Consider the following 12,277-nt stretch of genomic DNA (forward strand, 5'->3'; position numbering starts at 1 on the left):
ATATGTTGACGATCCCCAAACCTTCTTCTATTTTTGAAGACTCTTTATTATCACACTATCTATCCATTATATAGTTCTGTTCACACTATCTATCTATCTATCAATTATATAGCGCCTTTCAGTCTATCTATCTATCTATCTATCTATCTATCTATCTATCTATCTATCTATCTATCTATCTATTATATAGCGCCTTTCACATCTATGTTTCTAACTATCTATCGCTTTTCACATCTATCTATCTATCTATCTATCTATCTATCTATCTATATAGCACCTTTCACTCTATCTATCTATCTATCTATCTATCTATCTATTTATCTATCTATCTATCTATTATATAGCGCCTTTCACATCTATGTTTCTAACTATCTATCGCTTTTCACATCTATCTATCTATCTATCTATCTATCTATCTATATAGCACCTTTCACTCTATCTATCTATCTATCTATCTATCTATCTATCTATCTATCTATCTATCTATTATACAGTGCCTTATCTATCTATCTATCTATCTATCTATCTATCTATCTATCTATCTAACTATCTATCTATCTATCAATCTATCTATGTATTATATAGCGCCTTTCACATCTATCTATCTATCTATCTATCTATCTATCTATCTATCTATCTATCTATCTATCTATCTATCTATCTATTATATAGCACCTTTCATATCTATGTTTCTATCTGTCTATTCTATAGCACCTTTCACTCTATCTATCTAACTGGCCTGAGCTCAGTGATAAAAGTAACTTTTCCTAATTAAGACTTGTAATCAACAGACCTAAATGAAGTGTACGATCAAATGTCTTCAATGAGGCACTTAGAGCACCACTAAATGCTGCAATTAAGTGTCACAAATTACGTGACAAAAACAAATGTTCTAATTACATGATGCAATCAAACAACCTAAATTAAGCAGCATGACCAAATGTCTTAAATTAAGTTGCATAAGCAAATAAACTTAATTAGGTGGCACGATCTGAAGTCCTAATTAAGTGGTAGAATCAAATGCATTAAATTAAATTGTACCCACAAATTGCCCTAATTAAGCAGTGTAACTAATTAAGTGGCAAAATCCAGTCTTTCAAATGAAAACCAGTCCTAAAATAAACTCAAGGTGGTAAATGAAGTGACAGACCCATCAAAGTGGCACAAGTGTAAGTTGTAAACTCATTGCCCAAAGACTTAGATGCATCCCAGTTCCCATATCGTTCCAGTAGATCCACGGATGAGGCCATCACCTTGTTCCTGTATGCAGTACTGGTACACATGGACAGCAGGAAAGGCGAGTGTATGTGAATGCTGTTAGCAGACCGCAGTCCAGCATTTAAATACAATAAATTCCTGTGAACTCGTCACCAAGCTCAGAGTAACTTTTGATCGAAGCTGATATTTTTGATGTCCTTGATTGGTTACGTTTTTGCACCGTCTAGCCTGTGTCTCTCTGCCTCATTCTGATTTTTCTCGATATGACAACTCTATGCCCCTTGGCTGAACCGTTGCAAGGTACGTGGAAGGTATGGGCATCACGTGTATTAGCAAAACAGTTAAGTAAGTGAACTCGTTTCATCCCAGCTAGCATATCCTAAGCCATTTCACCTTAATACCAGAAGAGCGCAGCGAGTTTCCTCATATTTCCTCCCACAATGGCATGTTATCAAGTGACTGTGATATGTAATTGTTTTGCTAATGTGCACGGGTTGCTCAGTATTTGCTTCATGAGGAACTGTCTACATTTCTTGAAATTGGGATGGGCATCTGCTACCTCATGACCCTGCCTGGCATGTTTCATAACTGAAGAAAACACAGAGCTCTGGTGCCAAGTCAGCCTGATGTCTCTTAGTCACAAATGTGTCAAAAGGAATGAATTAATTACACACTCAAATACCAGTTATTATCCATCCATCTTCTTAACACCTGGAACTTGAACCCTGGTAAGACAATTTGACAAAGCAGAGGAGACCATTCAGTCCATCGGACTCACTTCTTTATCTAATAGCTAAGCTCTCCCAGCATGTCCTCCACGTCCGTCTTAAATGCTGTTGAGATTTCTCAGCTCTGTATCTCAGTGGTTTGTTCCTGATTCCCACAACTGCTTTGTATAAAGAAGAGCTTCTCGACTTCAGTTCTAAATGCACTTCCCCTTAATCTCCACTAGGTGTCCTCGAGCATGTGATTCACCCTTAAGCTGAAAGTACTCGGGTGTGATGAGGGGTCCGCGGCGATGCACAATGTTCAAGCAGGCACGGGGCGCTCAGGCTTCTGAAGGGTGGGCGGGTGTGAGAAGGTGTGCCAAAGCACCCCCTAGAGGCTGATGGTACATTCACGTGCAGACACGTGCGGTTCAGTCATTTGTGTTCATTGGAGCTCTGGGGTCGGTAATCAGCCCCTAGCAGTGTAAAAGAAGCTGGAGAAAGAAACAGGGGAAGGACGGTGAGAGCTGGTGCTGATGGGGAGTGGAGCCAGGAGGTCAGGAGTGTGGGCCTGAGATGAGCGTGTGGTCGATGCTCGTGACACAGGGGTCACTCCAATTGATCTCCCAAAGGAGTGGCAGTGACCAAGAGCCATGAGAAGGATCCCACCGATGCAGTTTGATGGCGGCGGAAGACAAAGGCAGGGTTTGTGGGGTCATTTAGGTGGACTGGGGCCCCTAAAATATCATGTCAAGCCCAACACTGTCAAACTTGGCAGGAATGTGGGGTGATGCAACGAGGCACTACGTTGGTAAAGGCGGCAAAGTCATGTAACTTTTGTTTTTAACATTACAAAATAACAAAACAATCCTCCTCAATTAAAGGATAAGTGTCTATGTGTCTGTCTGTGAGTCTGTCAGATTGCTATGTATCTGTCATTCCAACAGGTGGCACCTCACAAACATTTTGTAATAAAATGCATTACATTTATTATCCCAAAAGATGGTGCTTCATAAACACTTAACACTGCTTTTATGAATCCCAAACCAAGAGACATATACATTGCATTTGTCATTCCAACAGATGGTGTCTCATAAACATTAACACTGCTTTTACAGGTCTGAAATGGGATAACAGAGATATATGCATTGCAGTCATCATTCCAACAGATGGCACCTCATAAATATGAATATTGCTTTTATGCATCCCAAACCAAACGGCATATAACAAAGACATATGAATTGTGTTTGCCATTCCAACAGATGGCACATCACAAATATTAATATTGCTTTTATGAGTTGTGTACCAAATGGCATATAACAGTGGCACATTCATTGCATTTGTCATTCCAACAGATGGCACATCACTAACATTAACACGTTATGAATCCCAAGCCAAATGGAATAGAGACATCTGAATTGCGTTTTCCATTCCAACACAAACATTTGTAGCAATGCATTTTATTACTAGAAATCTCTGTGATTTGCCGTCTGTTGTAATGACAAATACAATTCATCTTATTACTACATGCATTACGAAATACATTCCAATAGACTGTACACTGCAAATGTAACGCTGAGGTCTGCATTGATAACTGTATTTATATTTCAACCCATAGGTGAGCAGCACAGCTAATAACAATAAAATAATAAACCCTAAAAATAGTTAACGTATTAATTGCATTATATATTTGATTAAACTATAAATTAAATTATAAAATAAAATATTACTTGACAAACCTAAGAATTACAAACACATCCATTGCTGAATTGTTATACTACTTGTAAAAATTGTGAATAATATTTGAGCGCTGCTAGAGAAAACTCGCGATGGTACAAATACATCTAAAGCGAATGTGTAGCGTAGAATCGTTAAGGCATTAATGCCTGTGAACAGCAGAGGACGGGATCTGCGGAGCTGTAGCGAAAGTTTTAATGTATGCCCATCTGAGAGATTCTTATGTTTATGTTTGGAATGAAACCTTCAGCAAAGTAATCAAAGTCTGCCGTTGCCGTTGTCTTGCAGCGTTGATTTTACTTTACGTCCGTGCCTCCTATATGTCAGCTTGAAGACATTATTATTATTATTATTATTATTATTATACCCTCCTGTCTACACACTAATTTATATTTTTTGACAAAAAGGTAATTATGACGTTTTAGTGCCCGCGTGCGCATTGCACCGCATTGTAACGACAGGCTGTTCAGGTCCTGGCCTGCAGGGGCGCTTCAGTATTTTTGCCGATTATGACATTTTGTAAAATCTTGTTATTTTCTATCAGTCATAAACTCTGTTTAAAAAAAGTTCGCACGGCGCGTCTTCAGCTGAAAGGGCAGGTGGACATTTTTCAGCTTCCAGGACCGTGCGAAACTGCCGCGGTATTCAGTGAATCGTGCGTATACGGAGGGGAGAAGTCAAGTTTCGTTTGGCATTCAAATTCATTTTATACATTTCAGTGTTTGTAATACCAAAGAAATCAATAGGTGTATTCAGCAAAAATTATTACAAGGACTTGAATTTGTGTCCCACATGAGCCGACCCAAGGAATTCATCCGCTAATGGGATATGAAGAGATAAAGAACTCAGAAATTCGAAAAGGTGGGGATCGGTAATATCGGGAAGGAGTGTCGTTTTCATCAGGAATATGATAATATCTTTAAAATATGATTCTTAATCGGTGGTCCTAGTCTTCCCACAGACGCTCAGATTACAAATGACAATTTTTCAAACACAACCATCCATCCATCTATTATCCAACCCGCTGAATCCGAACACAGGCTCACGGGGGTCTGCTGGAGCCAATCCCAGCCAACACAGGGCACAAGGCAGGAACCAATCCTGGGCAGGGTGCCAACCCACCGCAGGACACACACAAACACACCCACACACCAAGCACACACTAGGGCCAATTTAGAATCGCCAATCAACCTAACCTGCATGTCTTTGGATTGTGGGAGGAAACCGGAGCGCCCGGAGGAAACCCACGCAGACGCGGGGAGAACATGCAAACTCCACGCAGGGAGGACCCAGGTCTTCATACTGCGAGGCAGCAACGCTACCACTGCGCCACTGTGCCGGCCATTATTATTATTATTATTATTATTATTATTATTATTTATTTATTTATTTTTTTCTGCCCATCCTAGCTAACTGACCTTAATATCGCATCATTTACAGATTCAAAAAAAGAACCAACATCACATTCTACATATGGCCCTATTATCTATCTATTATATAGTGTCTTTCATATCTATCTATCTATCTATCTATCTATCTATCTATCTATCTATCTATCTATCTATCTATCTTTTTATAGTTTCTTTCACTCTCTATTATTTTTCTTATCTAATTTCCATGTGTTTTATGTCTCGCATGTAATTGCTTCTTTGACATGTTGTACTGCACTCTGAGCTCCTTTCTTTGTTTGAAAATGTGTTATACAAAGGAATGTTGCTGTTGCGCTCACTATGCAGCACAAGGACCCCCTTTCTGTTGCTGGCTCCACACTTGTATTATTTAACGCGCCCGCCTTTCTAATTTATCCCATCATGTTCCCTCCAAGCATTTCAAATGCCCTTTCCCCGAACCATGGCTGACGCGGACCCCGAGCTCTAAATAATTCATGAAAGCACGTTAATGATTTGCTTTTAATACATTCAATACGTTAAACTAAATCATATCCATCAGGATGCCTATTTAGGGCAGAGTCGCGGTGCAGCTGGAGTCCATCCTAACAATCAGAGGGCGCAGGGCAGGCATGTCCCTGAGCAGGGTGCCAGTCCATCACAGGGTGAACATACCGACACACATCGTGGGCCAAATTAAAAGTCCTAATCCACCTAAGATGCTCGTCTTTGGTTTGTGAAAGGAAACTGGAACACCAACACGCGCACGAAGATGCAAACTCCACACGGAAAACAATCGAGACGCCAGCCTTGGTCTCCTTACAATGTTTAAAAATAACAGCATGAAAGCATATTAACGGTGTGCTATTACTGATGTGTTATTGATGCACAACACATTCTTCCACATTCACAAAAAGAAAACAAATATTAAAAAAGTCCTGTTCAGGAGCTTCAGAGGGGATTCATCCGCTTATACATTGTGCTAAGTCCCCTGATCTTTTCGTCCGTTATCAACAGTTATGCTCGAAACCCAAAGAGGGACCCCGGCAAACCATCCCCCAAAACACCTCCGCCCCGGATAACGCAATCACCGTACGTGTCGCGGCGAACTCGAAAGCACGCTATTCCACAATCTGTACGCGTAAGCAACTCGCTGAACGTTTGGCTGAAAAGTTATTAAAATTTTAAAACACATCGCGCAGCAGAACAAGACACCATCGAGGGGGCTTAAGACCCTGATATCATCAAATTCAAGAAACGCACCTGCTCCTGCGTAGCTCCTGACGCTGCTGGCCGGGATACGCTGTGTTCATAAAGCGGACTTGAGAAGGTGCGGATGAAGACCTAAGGTGTATAAAATATGAACAAATATACCGCACTAATACTAAACTAGTCCAGTCAGGGTTCAGTATACTGTAGTATAGAAGGACATTAATACGGTTCATTTTTATAGCGCTTTTCTAATGCAGAACTAAGGGGGACAGAGCGTTGGCAGCTGCTGTTCCTCGCCTGTTTAACTCTTTACCTCGTCACATAAAGGAGTCGTCTACAATTCAAAACGAGATTAAAGACTCATTTCTATTCACTTGCATTCCGTGACCTTCAGTGATGGTTTCCTCATTAAGATTTTGTAACATTATTTATTTTATTTATGTTTAAATATTTTATTTCTATTTATGTTATTTGTATGTTTCTTTTATTCTATTATTGTAAAGCACTTTGGCCACAGCATTCCTATGTTGTTTTAAATGTGCTATATAAATAAATTGACATTGACAACGCAGAAGGTTTATAAAGTGGTTCCTGCCTTCATTCGTCTTCACGGACGATTCTTATGGGATCTACTAACAAAAAAAAATGCAACTTTATTGCACGTTGTTCTCTTTAGTGCTAGGCTAAAACTCTTTTTTCATCACTTTGACGCTCATAAATAACACAAAACGTGAGACTTTTTAGCGTAGCCAGTTAGATAGTCCTCTTGTACTGACATCTTTATGCTTGCTGAGATTTGGGATCCTTCTTAAATTAACAAAAGCGTCAAAGAGCTTGACAAAAAGGCGCAATACTTCTGATAACGATAAACTAACAGGTTGCCAGGAACAAGCCCTGAAGACAAAGCCGAGAGGGACTGACTGGCAAAAGAAAAAAACCTGCCTGCCGGAGGGAGTGGCGCGTTAAAGACGCCGAGTTGACTTGGTGTCTGTCATTAGCGACGCGCGGACGGGAAGGTCGAGGATCAGCAATGCTTCGACTCCACTGAGCCCAAAGAGGTAAATCTGATTTGATTAACCGAATCGCTTTGTTTCTTCAATCTGTTTTTAATTGGACTCAACGCTCATCGGAAGGGTTTCAAGGAGTCACGAGTCTGCTTCGTTCTGTGTATTATTATTACACAAGAAGCACCGTCTTGCTGAGGTGTCGCCTTGTAATTCTCCGTGCGCGAACTTGAAACGCGTTCGTTTGTGGGATCTTACGAGGAGCTGTCATTTATAACACGTAACAAACGCACATCCATCTATTATATAGTGCCGTTTATTTCTCGCGACCCCATGTGAAAGTGGGAAAAATGTACAAGAAGTGCCGTTCATTTCGTTTGGCAGGTGCATTTTTTCCTTTTATCTCTCTAGTCATTAAATAATGTATTTTAGTTCTTAAATCTATCTATTAAATACTAACCCTTGTTTCCTCTATCCACATTTTATCTATTATATAGTGTCTTATATTTCTTTAATCTTATTTCCTTTTATTATGTTTTACTCTGCCTTTTCTTATCTGCCTATCTATCTCACAAGTAAAGTTCTTCCTTTATCTATCTGGTGTTCTTCTTTGATATGTCGTTATTTCTTTTACATATTTATTATATAGTGATTTTTATTTCTATCTATCTATCTATCTATCTATCTATCTATCTATCTATCTATCTATCTATCTATCTATCTATCTATCTATCTATCTATCTATCTATCTGTCATGTAGTATTCTTTATTTCCGTTTATTCATTTATTTATAGTGTCTTTTATTTACTTTATCTGTTTATTATACGGAGCTCTTTGTTTCCTTCATTCGTCTCTCTGTGTCTTATATAATGTCTTTAATTTCCTTTAATCTCTCCCGTATCTCTTAAACAGCATACTTTGTGTCCTTTTATCCATCTATTTATAAGGCTTTTAATGTACCTTTTATATACTGTCTTTTTTTACCTATTGTATAGTGCCTTTCATTTGCTTTCAAAATCTATTTCTTATATATGGCTTCTTGTTTCCTTTATTGGTCTCTCAGTTATATCGTGCCATTTATTTCCTTCTATTTATATATATTTTTTGTAGTGTACTTTAATTTTTTATCCATTTATTTATTGTGCCTTTTATTTATCTACCATTTTATAACCTCTTTTATCTATGTTATGTATTATGCAGCACCTTTTATTTGCTTTATCTCTTTATTTTATAGGACTTTTTGTTTCCTTTATCTGTCTGTCTATCTCTAACATACTATCTTTTATTTCTTTAGCCTATTATACAGCGCCTTTTATTTACTTTATCTATTTATTATATAGTGTGTTTTGTTTCCTTTATCTTTCCATCTATCTCTTATATAATGTACTTTATAATATATTTTATAATGTATTTTATTTGTTCTTATCTATCTCGTAGTGTCTTTTATTTCCTTTTATCTACCTATTTATAGTGCTTTTTATTTATCTTTTATATACTGTCATTAATTCATTTTAATTATTAAGCAGCGCCATTTTTCCCTTTATCCATCTTATATAGTGCTTTTTCTTTTTTTCTGTCCATCTCCCTGCTATGTGGTGTCTTTTATTTCCTTTCATCTCTCTGTTTCTTATACAGTGTATGTTCATTTATCCATCTATTTATAGTGCCTTTTTTAGATGGTATCTTTTATTTCTTTTGCCTATTACACAATGGCTTTCATTTGCTTTATCTATCTATCTATCTATCTATCTATCTATCTATCTATCTATCTATCTATCTATCTATCTATCTATCTATCTATCTATCTATCTATCTATCTATCTGTTATTTTGGGCTGTTTGTTTTCTTTATCTGCCTATCTGTCTCTTATACAGAGTCATAGTTGTCACAGTTTTAGCACCGCTGCCCTTCAATAAGGGGACCCTGGCTGTCCCCTGTGTCGAGTTTGCGTGTTCTCCCCTCGGTGCTGTAGGTTGTCTTTGAACAGCCCAATGACATACAGGAGAGGTGAAGTGCCATTGCTAAACTGACCTGTGTGTGTGACTGTGTATGTGTGCATGTGAGACTGTATGTGTGTTCACGCCGTACTGGACTGGCACCCTTTCCAGGTGGTGTTTCTGGCTTGTGCCCATTATGATCACTAGGGTGGGCTCCAGCTGCCCCTCGGCCCTGCTCTGGATGGTCTACTAAAGCTGGTATCATTAAAGCTGTCATTTGGTTCAACAAAAAACAGAACCCTTCAAATGCACCTTTATAGGCTGTTGAAATCTATCATCTTGTTATTCCCCGTAAATCGATAATTCAGTTTTAAAGAAGTCGCCTGCCCATCCCTTCACCAAGCATTCCAAAGGTGCGATTCCATCATGTGCCACCCATGCCAGAGCGTTTAAGGCTTTGTTTCCTAAAATCTTTCCGGTGGTCCTCCACACTGCCCTGCTGTGCTCTGCTCTGCTCAGGCTCTCTTGATCTTTGATTATCCGCTGAGGTCGCCTACAAGACCTCATAGACTTCTGCGTTGTCTGCACAGTAGGAATCTTTTCAAAAGGCCAAAGAAGCAATTTGAGAATCACAGGATGAAACGGTTCTTTGCTAAGCGCTGGTTCAGTGAAGAAGTGCACAACAGCCAGTAAAGCGCCATCACAGAATCAGAAGGTTTCAGAGTGTGTGTGTAAAAATCCTAAATTACGCCAGGCCGATAACGACAAATGGTTAAACTGATATAATGGAAATTCGATCCAACGCAGACATCTCTCCTCTTATGAAGCGGTTCAGTTCCAGTTGTCTCATCCTTGGTTCTAGATAAATAATAATTATTACAGTCAATCAAAAATCTAATACGTGAAACCTCAATTTCACAGTCAGAGAATAAAATGGGTCTCCATCACAGATGTCAAACTCCAGTCCTGGAGGGCCGCAGTGGCTGCAGTTTTTCATTCTAACCATCTTCTTAAGTAGTGACCTGTTTTTGCTGCTAATTCACTTGACTCGGGTCCCTTTGTTGTTTCTTTTTTTTTTAATTAGCAGCCAAACAATAATGACACACGAAACGAGTTGCCACATGACCAGCTCACCTGTGCCCAACACGTAATATCTGAAAATAAAGAAAGGTGAAGGTCTTGGTAAGGCTGATCTCTCAGGTCACCAAAACATCTTGACGGTGTTCTTAGAATAAAACAGAAAGATCAACAGTTTTGGAAATGTCTGCTGTGGCAGAATGAGAGCAGCAACAAGCCGTGGAATTAAATAACGGATTTAATTAACAGCAAGAATCGGCTTCTCATTAAGAGCCCATTTGGAGTTTGGAGACCCAGTTTAGCTGGTCATCTGTCGGCTTGTTTCACGTCTCATTTCTGTTTGGCTGCCATTTCATGAAGAAACGAATCAATTCAGAGGAAGGAATCATTAAAAACAGGGCTATTAAACTGAATTGAAAAGGAGTTAATTAGCAGTGAAAACTGACCTGTGGCCACTGCGGCCCTCCAGGAATCGGAGTTTGACTCCCCTGTTTTGATTGAAATAAAAAAATGAACACTAAGCCATCCCCATGGGAATTAAAATAAAATTAAAACCCATGCTCAGCACCCACCCACATCCCCATAAGTCAGCGTTTCTCAACCGTTAAGTATTTGCGACCTGAGTTTCCATAACAGTTTTAATGCGCCCCCCTAATGTTGTTTTGAAAGGAGCCCACTAATACCAATTTGTTCTTTTTTAAATAATGAGATATCATAGATGCATATTTTATTATACCTACTTAACTTTTATTAACATTTATCTAACTCCATATTTATTTTTTCTAGTATCAGAATGTAGTTTACGTGAATTTGAATTGGTTTCAATTGATGCATTTTTCATGTTTTCGATTCTTGTTTTCTTTTTTTCACATCTTCGCGTCCCCCTTTTTGTTACTTCGCGCCCCACTAGGGGGGCCCGCCCCACAGTTTGAGAACCACTGCCATAAGTTAACCCAACTCTGCGGTATTAAACATAAAGGAGGAACAGTGAGTGAGGGAACAGCTTGTTATGGAGAGGAAGAAAAAGCACAGTGATCAGGGCTGCCGCCAGGACCTGGGGGCTTCCCGTGCCTCGGACCAGCTGTGCCGTCTCCCTCCATTTATCAATATAAGAGTCAGATGTCAAGAGGTTTGCTTACCTCGGCAGTGACATTCATGTCTTTTTTATGAAGTCAGTAGACAGCTTGGGAGACCATGGGGTGGTCATGAGGTCACTTTAAAGGGGTGTATGGCGCTCCTGATATCTGCAAAACGACGAAGGTCCAAGTCTTTAGAGTCCTGGTGCTTCCTGTTTGTGAGACATGGACGCTATCCAGTGACCTGAGATGAAGACTGGACTCTTTCCTGTGTGTCTTTTCGGGGGAATCCTTGTGTACCATTGGTTTGATGTTGTGTTGCTCATGGAGTTCCAAATGAGGCACATGACCTGCATTGTGAGGGGATGTCAGTTACAGCAATACGGCCATGTGGTGCCATAACCCAAGGGTGATCAGACTCACGGGCCCCTCATTGTTGAGGACCAGGCCAAAGGGATGCCCACGTAACACCTGGCTGCAGCAGATAGAGGGTGAGACAGGACCACATGTGTGACTGGGGAGTTGCCAACCAGGATCCTGATCTGTTTCATTGTGTGGTGGGTGCAGCTGTGCCAATGCATGTCCTCAAACCTGACCTGACCTGATGCCCCATTGTCTCTCACCTCTGACAACTCCAAAGAGATCACATTAAGAAACAAAGACTTCCAGAGAGAAAAAGAAAAGGAATCGGGAGACTTACTGCACAAGGCAAGGGCAGCGATGGTCCCGAACGCAGATGGCTTCTGCTGGGTAACAGAAAAATGAGAGGAGGAAAAGTCAGGAAACAAGGGAATGCCAATAGAGAGTATGGAAGTAAGAAAAACAAACACCCCAGTCCAAAAGCCAAACTTGGAAGGAGGGTGTTGTGTTTCAGTCAGGGTCCACCCGAAGCTGGGGGTCAAATTCATGTTTTCGGTCTCT

The 12,277-nt window shown here is 39.9% G+C and overlaps 1 protein-coding gene across 2 annotated transcripts in view; it reads left to right on the top strand.

Moving 5' to 3' along the window:
* Window positions 1–7,242: 7,242 nt before the first annotated feature.
* The window catches only part of abca12 (ATP-binding cassette, sub-family A (ABC1), member 12), a 275,097-nt gene continuing 270,062 nt past the window's right edge, over window positions 7,243–12,277 (top strand). For both annotated transcript variants that reach the window (XM_039755332.1, XM_039755333.1), the window contains exon 1: window positions 7,243–7,320. The gene's annotated coding sequence lies outside the window, so the exon portion shown is untranslated. The remainder of the gene's footprint in view (window positions 7,321–12,277) is intronic.

Source organism: Polypterus senegalus, chromosome 6 (assembly GCF_016835505.1).
Source record: "Polypterus senegalus isolate Bchr_013 chromosome 6, ASM1683550v1, whole genome shotgun sequence".
Classification (NCBI taxonomy): Eukaryota; Metazoa; Chordata; class Cladistia; order Polypteriformes; family Polypteridae; genus Polypterus; species Polypterus senegalus.